Genomic DNA, 12,443 nt, shown 5'->3' on the forward strand with positions numbered 1-12,443 from the left:
TGAATTGTATTCTCACAATGGCAACTGGCTTCTTGGTATTCCCATTATTGTGCATCATAACAATAAATTCAACATTTCTACAATCCCCATCCCAAACAATTTACCTTTCTGACAGGCCAATTCTCTAAAGCTACTTATATTATGCTTATAAGTACCTAGGTTCAAACTCTTGGCGTCATCTTCATTTGCCAGTGCCTTTCTAATTCCCCATATCAAACACCTGATTTCAATGATTTGTTTTGCAATATCTCATGTACACATCCTTTAATTTAGATCTCCACCTTAGCAAAGCATGGCAGAAAGGTCAAGAGATAGTAACTTTAAGTAAATTACTTAACTTCCCTAAGCCTCAGTTTCCCCTTCTGTAAAATGAGGATATCACTGGCTATCTCCCAGATGCTGTTGTGATTTTTTTAAAATGTTAAAGGCACCCAGGTCAGTGTCTGGCACATGGCACGCACTAGATGATGAACAAATCTTGGCTTATGCTTCCTCACCACTCAACCCTGTTTAAAGGCCACTGTTCGGGGGCTTCCTAACATGTTTCCCAGCTTCCAGTCCTTAAGTTAATCCATTGTATGTATCATTGTCCAATCATATCAATAAAAATTCCATTCACCAATCCTGCTCAGAAGCCACCAGTGGCTTGAAAGTGCCACTGTGTGATGCCCAAACAGCTTAGGCTGCCATCCTGGTACTGACATACTCTTATCTCCAGCCAACCATTTGGTCTCATCATCTACTCCTTCCCTACTCACACTCTCTTGTTCAGATAAACTCTGACCACAACCTATGCCTCTCAGCTTCTGTCCTCACTTCCACAGTATTCCACTGTCCTGAATGCTTATCTTCTAATATATTTTTCTCATCCAATTGCTGTTCAATCCTTCCATCCCCAGCTCAAACTCCACTCTCTGTAGAAGTCACTTGGCAGTTAATTGTGAATTTCTATATGATAATTCTTCTCCTTTTATCTGGAACTATTTCAAACACATACACTACAATGAAATGGTCCATGTATTTGTTTTTCATTTCTCAATAAGACTATTTGAAAAAGAAACCAACAACCAATACCTATAAGCACTTGCACTTGCCCAGGCACTGAGCAAAGTGTTGTGCATGGATTTTCTAATCTGACCTTCTCAGTATCCCCATGAGGGGAGAACTGGTATGGCCCCAGGTTTGTGGATGGAGAAATGAAGGGGCAGAGGTGCTCAGTAATTCATGCCAAGTTGCCCTGTTAATGGGATGCAGAACCAGAACTTGAATCTAGGCTTTGCCATTCCAGCTCCCATGTTCTTAACCCCCTCTGTATGTAAATGCCAAGGACAGGAAACAAATCCAAGAGCTCTCTCTATTTCCCATGTGATAGATAAGGATTTTAGAGAATTGAAGACTTGATTTTTCAGAACCATATAATCTGACTGGTGTGTATGTGATCTGTATAACAATATGCCACATTATCTTCAGGCTGCACTACAGTATTTTGGCATTTGCAAAGCATTTCTCCTTCTAAGGACTTTAAAAATGATTATGTTAGTTTCAAAACAACTCTGAGGTAAGGAAAGAAAAAAAAATATCCCAACATCAATGCCTCGTACCCTGACTTGACCATATGGCTTCTGGAACCAACATCTTCAAGTCCCAACTGCTACCCCAGGGTGCTCAACTTTCCTTGGAGTCACGGCCATACTGTTTAGGATATGATGAGCAAGAGACAAAAGCCAGAATCTGACAGGGAATGCAACAATAAAGTCCACATTTCAGGGTGGTAGCAATTGTAAGCAGATTGTCTAAGAGCAAGATGTGGCTAATAGGATCAGATAGCTGGCTCATTCTAAATTTATGGCCCTAAAATATCAAGTAATATAAACCTATGAGTTAGGATTCTTTGGCTCTGAATTCCATGATTTGTGATGATGAAGAAGTTACGGAAGGTGATGAAGGGGAAAAGAAGACAGAGGAAAGGTGTCCCATTGTACATCAGTATAGAGGAATAGTTCTTCACTTTTCTTTGGGTCCTTTTTAATTTGATGGAAGCATACTCATACATACAGACATACACACACACAAAATACTCAATTTGGGCAGTGCAGGTGTCATCATCTCCCCCAAAGGCCTAGGTAAAGAGTGGAAGATATATACTACACAGCTCCCAAGCATCAGCATTTTGCAGTGCCAGGCACTAGAGCAGATACCAGCAAATGCATATCAAATCTCTGCTTGCACTGTCCTCCAAATCTCCAAATAACTGACACACACTGAGGGCCTCCTATGCTCATGTTCAGAGCTGGCTAAAGGGAGAGGGAATATCAAGATGGGTAAGAAGAGTGAAAAAACAATGACTGCAGAGAGCAGCTAAAAACCCAGTGCCAAGAGTGGGAGTCTTTACCTTTGTAAGCTTACCTAACAATAATTTTGCAAATACCTAAATATCAGTCTTCCAGGAGCCAAGAAAGTAAAAAGGAAAAGAAAGCATGGGAAGTTTACAGTCATGGGGTCCTAAAACAAATTATAATATGGTATTTCACTGGTGAGTGGCAAGAGAGAGGCATACACCCACAGCTGAGGGACTGTAGTGAGGGAGTGGTCATAAGACCACGTGCTGGTGGGAGAGAGGAGGTGAGAAAAATGGTCACCAGGCAGAAATGCATGGACTGGAGAGGGGAAGCCATTCCATGTGGTGGGAGCAACAGACAAAGCATAGCAAACAGGCAACTATTAGGGATCAAATTGTGCCCCTCAAAAACCATCACCACAGTACCTCATATTGTCACCTTATTTGAAAACAGGATCTTTGAAGATGTTCAAGTTAAGATGAAGTCACTAGGGTGGGCCCTAATCCAAAATTACTATGTCCTTATACAAAGAAAAAATGTGGACACACAGATAGATACACACACAGAGAACACCACGTGAACATGAAGGCAGAGATCTGCATAATGTGTCTACAAGCCAACGAATGTCCAAAATTGCCAGCAAACTACAAAAGCTAGAAGAGGGGTCTGGAACAGATCCTTCCCTAGTGCCTTCAGGGGGCTCACAGCCCTCCAGCCCCCTGTTCTTGAATTTTGGGCCTCCAGAACCGAGAAAATAAATTTCTGTTGTTCTAGGCCATCCAGTTGGTGGCACTTTGTTACAGCAGCCCTATCAAACTAAAACAGGAATTTATTTTCTCCCTGAGGAGCAAAATATATAATTTGGCAGGAATTTGGGAAAAATGGGAACCAGCTCAGCAAGGGAGATTAGGAACACGATGTTGCAGGACTATCTGTGAGTAAATTCCATAAAAATGGGACATCACCAATCAAGTGACAGTGCTGAAACTGCAGCTGTGGAATTTAGACGTGGGCGCTGGTATGGATCAATAGATAGAGATGAAGACTGACAGATGGATAGACGGATAGATGAAGATGATAGATGATAGGTCAATAGATATAGACATGGATAGATACCTAGATAAGAGATTTAGATTAAGTGATGTACCTTCAACTAATGATAATGGCTTTTCGCATTAATGTTAAAAATCAATTTCCAAATGTTGAATTTTGTTTCCCACTTTCAAAACAATATCACGTAGGTTTAGGAGAACAAAAGTCCTGGAAATTCATAGGAATTACACACCTGGGAAAGCAGAGTGTCCCATGGAGCCCAGAGAGCACCTGCTCAGGTAGACACACCCAGCCTGCACTCACCAAATCTGTGCCTTAGCCCTCACGGATCTCACCCCTAGTAGAAACTGCACAACCTAGGCTGAAACAGCCAGACTGTGACAGACAGGACCTCAAGGAATAAAAGCAGTACAGGGAGAGTGCTAGGACATTCCTAAGAGGTAACGACAGTAGGAGACTTAGCTTTCTTGGAGGAGGTGGCTGTTGCCATGAGGCTTAAAGGATACATAATATTTCCTCCTAAGAAGATAGGAAGAAAAGTTATTCCTGGAAGAAAGCACCATACTGATGGCCATAGTGGGGAAGTACAAGACACACTTGGGGACGTGCAAGGAGTTCCTACTAATAAATGGAGACAATTAGCTTGGGGGCAGATCATGAAGGAACTTGAGAGTTTTGGGCAATGGGTGAGTCTTGAAGGATTTGAAAGAGGGGATGGCCTGAGAAAAGATTAAAAAGGAATGAAGGAAGGGTCAGTGGTGGCTGGACTAGCTAGGGCAGGGGCCAGCAAGCTTTTTCTGTCAAAAGACAGATAGTAAATATTTTAGGCTTTTCAGGCCATACGGTCTCTGTTGCAACTACTCAACTCTGCCGTTGCAGCATGAAGGCAGCCACAGACAATGTGCAATGAATGAATTTGGCTGAGTCCCAATACATTCATTTAGAGACACTGAAATTTGAATTTCATATAATTTTCACGTGTTACAAAAGATGATTCTTCTTTGAATTTTTCCAACCATTTAAAAATGTAAAAACTGGCTGGGTGCGATGGCTCAAACGCCTGTAATCCCAGCACTTTGGGAGGCCAACGCGGGTGGATCACCTGAGGTCAGGAGTTCGAGACCAGCCTGGCCAACATGACGAAACCCCATCTCTACTAAAAATACAAAAATTAGCCAGGCATGGTGTCACGCACTTGTAGTCCCAGCTACTTGGGAGGCTGAGGCAGGAGAATGACTTGAACCCAGGAGGCAGAGGTTGCAGTGAGCCGAGATCACACCACTGCATTCTAGTCTGGGTGAGAGAACAAGACTCCGTCTTTAAAAATAGAATAAAAACCATTCTTAGCTTAAGAGTTGTACAGAAACAGGCCGAATTGGGCCTGCAGGCTACAGTTTGTGACCCCCTGGGTTAAAGGGTGACAGTACCATCCTGGGCATGTGGTACATTAGGGCTGGGATCACAGAAGGAGAACCAAGAGGATGGATGCCAGAGGGATGCAAAGGTAGAGCTTATGCAAATAAGAAACTTGGCATCGGATTAAACATAGGGGGTGGGAGAGGTCGTAGGGTCTGGGCTGTTCCAGGGTTCTCCAGTGTGATAATAACAAGACTACTAGCAACACTGGGGGGTAACGGAAAAGAAGTTGGTGATGTGTTCAGCACAAACTCAGGACAGCATACCTGCAATGCTTAAAGAAGTGTGGCAATGCTTGAACTATGAATTAGAAACCTCATGACCTTGACTTTATTTCATCAGACCTGAGGCAAGCCACTTGCTGTTAAATACGGCTCTTCCAGCCAGGCATGGCAGCACATAGAGGAACTCTCAGCTCCAAGAACTGCAGTATACTCTGTTCAGGTTAGAGCCACTTTAGACTTACTAAGATCAGTGGAAGAACTGAGACTCATGTTAGGTCAACGCATTTTATAAACTTTTGGTGTGTAGATGAATTCTTTTGGGACTTCACTGTGTCTATTATCCCCCAAATGCCTTAAGATCCAGGAGATACAACACATTCAATGCCTAGCAGCCCTGTTTCCTCTTCTTCTTTTCTTTTTTTTTTATTTTTTTGAGACAGTCTCACTCTGCCACCCAGGCTGGAGTGCAGTAGCACGATCTCTGCTCACTGCAAGCTCTGCCTCCCAGGTTCACGCCATTCTCCTGCCTTAGCCTCCCAAGTAGCTGGGACTACAGGTACCCGCCACCACGTCCGACTATTTTTTTGTATTTTTAGTAGAGACAGGGTTTCAGTTAGCCAGGATGGTCTCGATCTCCTGACCTCATGATCCGCCCGCCTCAGCCTCCCAGAGTGCTGGGATTACAGGTGTGAGCTACCGCACCTGGCCTCCTCTTCTTAAATGAGGAGCAAAGAGTAAGATGTAATTGCTGTGATTAACATGGCAGTGTAGTCAAGGGGAATAAGCAAATTGTAAGTTTCACTTCCAGTTCTGCCATCAGGCAGATGTGGATCAGGCACAAGTAACCTCCTGAGCTCAGTCTTCCCACCTGCATAATGGGGATAATTATACTTCCCTTGGAGGCCCAAGGGGTTATAGATATGTAGGTGAAGTATACAGTGCAGTGTCTGGCAACCATCAGCATGAATTACATTCTAATTCCAAATGTGAGCTGTAAACAATGTTCAACAAGACAGCCATGAGTGTCCTAAGAAGACAGATAAGGCAGTAAAGCATCAATGAGACATTTGTTATGCATTCTCTGTGGTAGACGCTCCTCCTTCTATATATCCTTCAAAATTCTCAGGCAATGAGGATGTGAATACAACTGCATTCTTACCACCCTGCATGACCCTTCTCCCGCTTGTTATTCCACTAAATTGACAGGGCCTGGAAGGAAATCTTACCTGCAAATATATCACAAACAGACACACAGATTTTGAGCGGTAAATACTTTTTTCATATGAGTTCTCTTTGGCAGATCATGTACGCTTATTCTAAAAATCTCAAGTATCAAGTGTCAAATGTGATCAAGTGTTATCATTATAGAATCCTTTTGATGGATATGTGTTCTTTGATTCCTAGGGAAAAACTATGAAATTGAGGTATCTTTCTTACATAAGAAACCTGGGATCACAATTTCTCCAGAGATGTGTCATAGGCACTTAGATAACACTTGTGCCCCTTTTGAACACTTGTAGAGACCCCAAAGCTCACACCATCCCACACGATGTGTGCAAACAGCTGTAGAATGAGAACCAGATGATGGCCTAGCCCTGTGGGACAGGGGAGAGTCACTATCTTTCTAAGTTTCAGTTTTCCAATCTGTAAAAGGGAGATAAAACTTTTGTACCTTCTCCCTCACAAAAACATCATGGGCTCTAAGGAAGGTAACATAGGAGTAATGTAGGAGTTCTGTTTGAATGTTAGTGCAATGACATTTTGGACCAGGTAATTCTTGGTTGTGGGGGGCTGTCCTGAGCATCGTGGGATATTTAGCAGTATCCCTGGCCTCTCCTCACTGAATGTGAACAGCATCCTCCACCCCATTGTGATCATCGAAAGTGTCTCTAGACATTGTCAAATGTCCCCTGGGGACAGAATCACCCTGGTTGAGAACCCCTGCTATAAGTAGGAGATTTTCATTGCAGTTTATGATTCAGGAACTGGGAGAATCAAGACCCCCAATGTTAACTGAGTTCCATCTTTAACCATAACATATACTGATGCGGCCGGGCGCGGTGGCTCAAGCCTGTAATCCCAGCACTTTGGGAGGCCGAGACGGGCAGATCACAAGGTCAGGAGATCGAGATCAGCCTGGCTAATATGGTGAAACCCCGTCTCTACTAAAAAAATACAAAAAACTAGCCGGGTGAGGTGGCGGGCGCCTGTAGTCCCAGCTACTCGGGAGGCTGAGGCAGGAGAATGGCATAGACCCGGGAGGCGGAGCTTGCAGTGAGCTGAGATGCGGCCACTGCACTCCAGCCTGGGCGACAGAGCGAGACTCTGTCTCAAAAAAAAAACAAAACATATACTGATGCTCCTAAAAGCCCATAGACCATTAATAAGAGCTGAGAATGTCATAGCTGCCTGCTGTAGTTGTGTGCATCATGGCCACATGGCCAAGGACATGGTGGTTGTATGTGCTATGGGGCAGTGGCCATGCCAGCTTCAGATGTCTACATGGTGGCTGTGTAGAGCTCTGGAAGTCCTGGGAGCTCTTCTGTAAACTACTCGCATTGGACTTTAAGGAGTGATGCTTTTATAACTGTATGAATCCATATTCTGATGCATTTTTAATCCATGTACACTCACAGCCAACCATCCCTTATTATACCATATTAGGGAGTTTAATTACTTATTTAATCAGAGTCTTTCCTGGATGACCAGAAACAGCAAATAGAGAAACTTCAATTGCCATTATGCCAACCAAGAGCAATACAGACTCCATTGAAGCAATTGCCTGCACCGCAATCATGCTAATTAAAGGCCCCCAGAAGAGTCAAGATAAAAATGTCAAGTGAGATTTGTTCTGGACTTCAATGATTTACTGCCTCACATGATGAAGTTCCAATAACCCTGGGAAGAAATGCCTTGCTGATGGGGAGTGTGGGGGGAGGGGGATTGTTGGCTGCAAAAACCAACCAGTAAGGCCCCAGAGGGGACATACTGCAATGGAGGAAAGCAATATAATCAATCCTCAAAAATGGGGCTTCCCAAAGGATCCCCATTTCCAAGCAGTGCCTCAGTCTGCCCAGGGTATGACAAGGCTCCTGTGGGTGCTTCTGAAAGCTTCTCACCCCCACCCCCAACCCACTCACTTTATGAAGTGGGTTTGGACATGAAGCCACTGACTTGCATCACAGGATATTTTAACAAACACCCCTAAGATGTGCACTGTGGGATCTATTGTCAGGAAGCTGGAAAGTATAATGCTGCATCCCCACACTCTTCCTCTGAACAATGGAAAAGATATTCTTCCTCCGAATGACAGTCTGTAACCTTTGATGCTTACCTTTGCGCCTTGGCCACTAGGATGCCCAGAGTCATATCTCTAAGGTCCCTCTAGCAGCAGGTACTTGGTAGTCTAAACTTGCTGCTAATTTTATTTTATTTTCTTACATGTATCCCCCATTATTACCAGATATTGTCATTCCCTTTATTCATCTTTGTTGCATTATATTTGCATTTGTGCAAAGCACCTCCAACATTTTTTGCAATGAAATGGGATGTCACTGAATAAATAACATGTAGATGTCTTTTCTTCCTTCATGTGAATTTTATTTCCCATGCACACAGACATGTAGATATTTCCCTGGGAGGAACATGGCAGGCCCCATCACAAAAAGCTGTTGTGGATAGGGCCATGATAAGGAGCTGAGGACATAGCTAAATTGGAGGAGTTTATCTCTAAGACTACATCTTTCAGACTTGGGATAGGACAACGGAATTCTGAATTCAGATGAGGAAGATGGCACTGAGACAGACAATAGAGGCTTACTAAAGAATACAAATGATTCTTATCAAAGAGGGAGGGAGGAGGTTTTACTATTACATTGCAATATGATTCCATAGAACCAGACAAATTTCCACCATCCTGTATAAGGACCTCCCCCAAAATACTAATTGAAATGCTGATTTAATCAGCTCCTGACCCACAGACTTAGGGATCTGAGAGTACAGAGCTTGGACTTCTAAGTGCTATGATGGTGACACTTATCAGACTTCTTAATGCTATGATGGTGATATTCAAGTATCAGACTTCTCAGTGCTATGATGGTGATATTCAAGAAACATGTAGGGGTGTATATACACTTTCTGTTGCCCCCAGTGGGGTAATCCAGGAGTGGAAGTCTGAGGATTTAGACACAGGTAGGGACTAACAGTGGACAGGTAGCCGTATATTCACACTCTTTGTTAAAATGAAGACATATGTCCATACTAGTTAGTAAATAGGCCCTGCCTTGACTACTCAGACCCTCAACACTGTCACACTGGCCCCAGCCCTCTCCTCTGAGAATTCTCACAATTGAACAAGAAGTTCATGCAAGGTCAGGTGCAGGCATCTCTTCCAATAGGGCAGTGTCTACCAGGTAGGGTTTTTTCCTCTTAGAATCATTTATGGAAATATAATTCACACAACATAAAATTCACCCTTTAAAACTATACTACACACACACACACACACACACACACGAATAAACCATATCCCATTAGCAGTTATTCAACACCCTCTGTCCCTTTGACTCCTGGAAATAACCACTAATCTACTGGCTGGTATTATGGATTTGCTTATTCTGGACAAATCATAGAAATTGAATAATTAAACATTTGGTTATTTTGAATCTAGCTTCTTTCACTTGGCATAATGTTTGCAAGGTTTATCCATGTTGTAGCAAGTACCAATACTCATTCCTTTTTATGCTTCCATAATATTCCATGGATATATTATAATTTTAGTCAATTTTTAAGTTGGTGAACATTTACACTGTTTCTCCTTTTTAGCTATTATGAATAATATTGCTATGAATATTCATGTACAACTTTTTGCATAAATGCGTTTTCAATTCTCTATTATGCACCTAGAAGTGGAATTGGTAGGTCATATGGTAATTCTATGTTTAACTTTTTGAATATATGCCAAACTATTTTCCAAAGCAGCTGCACCATTTTATATTACCACCATTAAGGTGTAAAAGTTCTACTTTCTTCACATCCTCACCAATACTTTTTACTGTCCAACATTTTTATTATAACCATTCTAGTGGGTATAAAATGATATTACAATGTGGATTTGCATTTCCCTAATGACTAATTATAATGAGCAACTTTTCCTGTGCTTATTGGCTATTTGTATATCTTCTTTGAGAAATGTCTATTCAAACCATTTGCCCATTTTTTATTAGGTTGTCTTTTTATTGAGTTGTAAGTGTTCTTTATATATTCTGGATACTGCTCCCTTATCAGATATGATTTACAAATATTTTCTACCATTCAGTGAGTTGCCTCTTCATTTTCTTGATGGTGTCCACTGAAGCAAAAAAGTTTTCCATTTTGATGAAGTCTGATGTATGTATTTTTTCTTTTGTTGCTTGTGTTTTTGGTGTCATATCTAAGAAATCATCATCTAATCCAAGTCTACAGAAACTTGCACCTAAGCTTTCTTCTAAGAGTTTTATTGTTTCAATGCTTACATTTAGGTATTAGATCCATTTTGAGTTAATTTTTGTATATGGTATGTGGTAGGGGGGTCCAGGGGTCCAACTTCCTTCTTTGGCATGTGAATAGCTCGTTGTCCCAGGACTATTTGTTTTAAAGACTATTATATCCTTTTCAAATTGTTTTGGCAACCTTGTTGAAAAATCAGTTGGCCACAAAAGTACAAGCCTATTTCTGGACTCTTAATTCTACTCCATTGATCTATTTCTATCCTCGTGGCAATACCATATTGTCTCTATTACGGTAGCTTTGTAATAAGTTTTGGCATTGAGGAGTTAGAACCTCCAACTTTGTTCTTCTTTTTCAGGTTTGTTAGACTATTTTGAGTCTTTTGGATTTTCATAATAGTTTTAGGATCAGCATGTCAATTTCTGCAAAAAAAAAGGTCTGAATTTTGATAGAGACTGTGGTTAAATCTGCAGATCAATTTAAGGAGTACTGGTATATTAATAATATTAATTCTTCCAATCAATATACATACATACATGCCAGCTGTTGAATGAAAATGATATTTGATTTAAAAATAAAGTAAAAATGAGTATAGATATCTATGCATTGATATAATAATGTCCATGGGAGATTGTGAACTCTTCATCATTGGAATTATTCCCGGAGAAAGTTGATAATATCGGCCAGGTGTATTGTAAAGGGATTTTCTCTCTCTGAAGGATAGTGTTTTTTTTCAAACTGAAAATCTAAGAGTTGGACTATTTTGAGTTTTCTCAACTCCTCAAGCTATAAAGCATTCAGGCTCACACAGGAGAACTGCACCATCACAAAATCTCAAAGGAAACACATAAGTTCAGCCAAGGATGGATAATGGAAGGCCTTGTTCAGAAAATTTCCACCGGCAAAGTGACCCTGCCCTCAAGGAAATGGTGAATCTGTGATAGCGTTTATGTGCCCCAGCCCTCATCCCTGATGACTAAGATTGCTAGGAATTACAAAGAGGGTAGGGAAGCCCTTCCCCAACTAATATCTCTATCTAACACCAAACTAGAAGCTGACATTCAGAGAATCTGAGATCTCTGCTTTAATCCTTAGGATAGATTTTTGATCCTGGAATGGCAAAGCAAAGCAACAAAGGTATACAATCTCACTGTAACTCTCACCTTGAAATAGAGAGAGATAGTTTTTTAAAAAACTAAGACTCAAGAGAAAACCTGAGACGCTATGTTGAAAAAAAAAAAAAGAAAAACCTGCTAGAAGCCCAGGGAAAACAAGATTTTTGATTCTTATGAATCAATATCCATCCTTTAAACCAACAGAAAATTAAAACAAGCATGACTAACCAGGTGAATCTCAGCCTATCACAACTAGGGCCTATTGAAAGGAAAAACCAGAAAGCAGACTCCCCAAGCCAGAGAAAGAGGAAGAAAGCCTGGGGAGTGGGGAGCTTGGCCAGCAAGCTCAAATCAGATATTCAATGAGTCCCAAACCTCAAGTAGCACTTTTCAAAAATTCTCCAAGATCAGAGAGAAGAAGACTTTAAATCTATCAAAGGCAGTGTGCCAGCACATGAATCTTTGGTTCCGCCCAATAATCACAGAGCAAAGAGGGTGCTTAGGGTTGAGAAGAAGCAAGGAAGATTTAAAAAAAAAAAAAATCATTACGTTATTTGACTAATTCTTTACTGAGGCAATCAAATGCTAGCCACTTACTTGTCTTTTGAAGCACACAGGTGTGGCACACATAGAGAATGGTCTGGATCTAACTGACAATTAGACAGGAGATAAATTGAGAGGTGTAGAAGCAGCCAACTATGAGCTTTGAACAATACTATGAACCTGTAGACCTGTTGACCAAAATGTTAAAGTCCTTTCCAGCAGAGCCAAGGTCTCACAGGTAAATTGTATGGCAGTATGCACTAGAG

General features: G+C 41.5%; 1 protein-coding gene across 25 annotated transcripts in view; it reads right to left on the reverse strand.

Moving 5' to 3' along the window:
• Positions 1-12,443, reverse strand: part of NTRK3 (neurotrophic receptor tyrosine kinase 3) — a 387,811-nt gene that overhangs the window by 117,830 nt on the left and 257,538 nt on the right. The window lies entirely within an intron of this gene.

Source organism: Macaca fascicularis, chromosome 7, assembly GCF_037993035.2.
Source record: "Macaca fascicularis isolate 582-1 chromosome 7, T2T-MFA8v1.1".
In the NCBI taxonomy this organism is placed as follows: domain Eukaryota; kingdom Metazoa; phylum Chordata; class Mammalia; order Primates; family Cercopithecidae; genus Macaca; species Macaca fascicularis.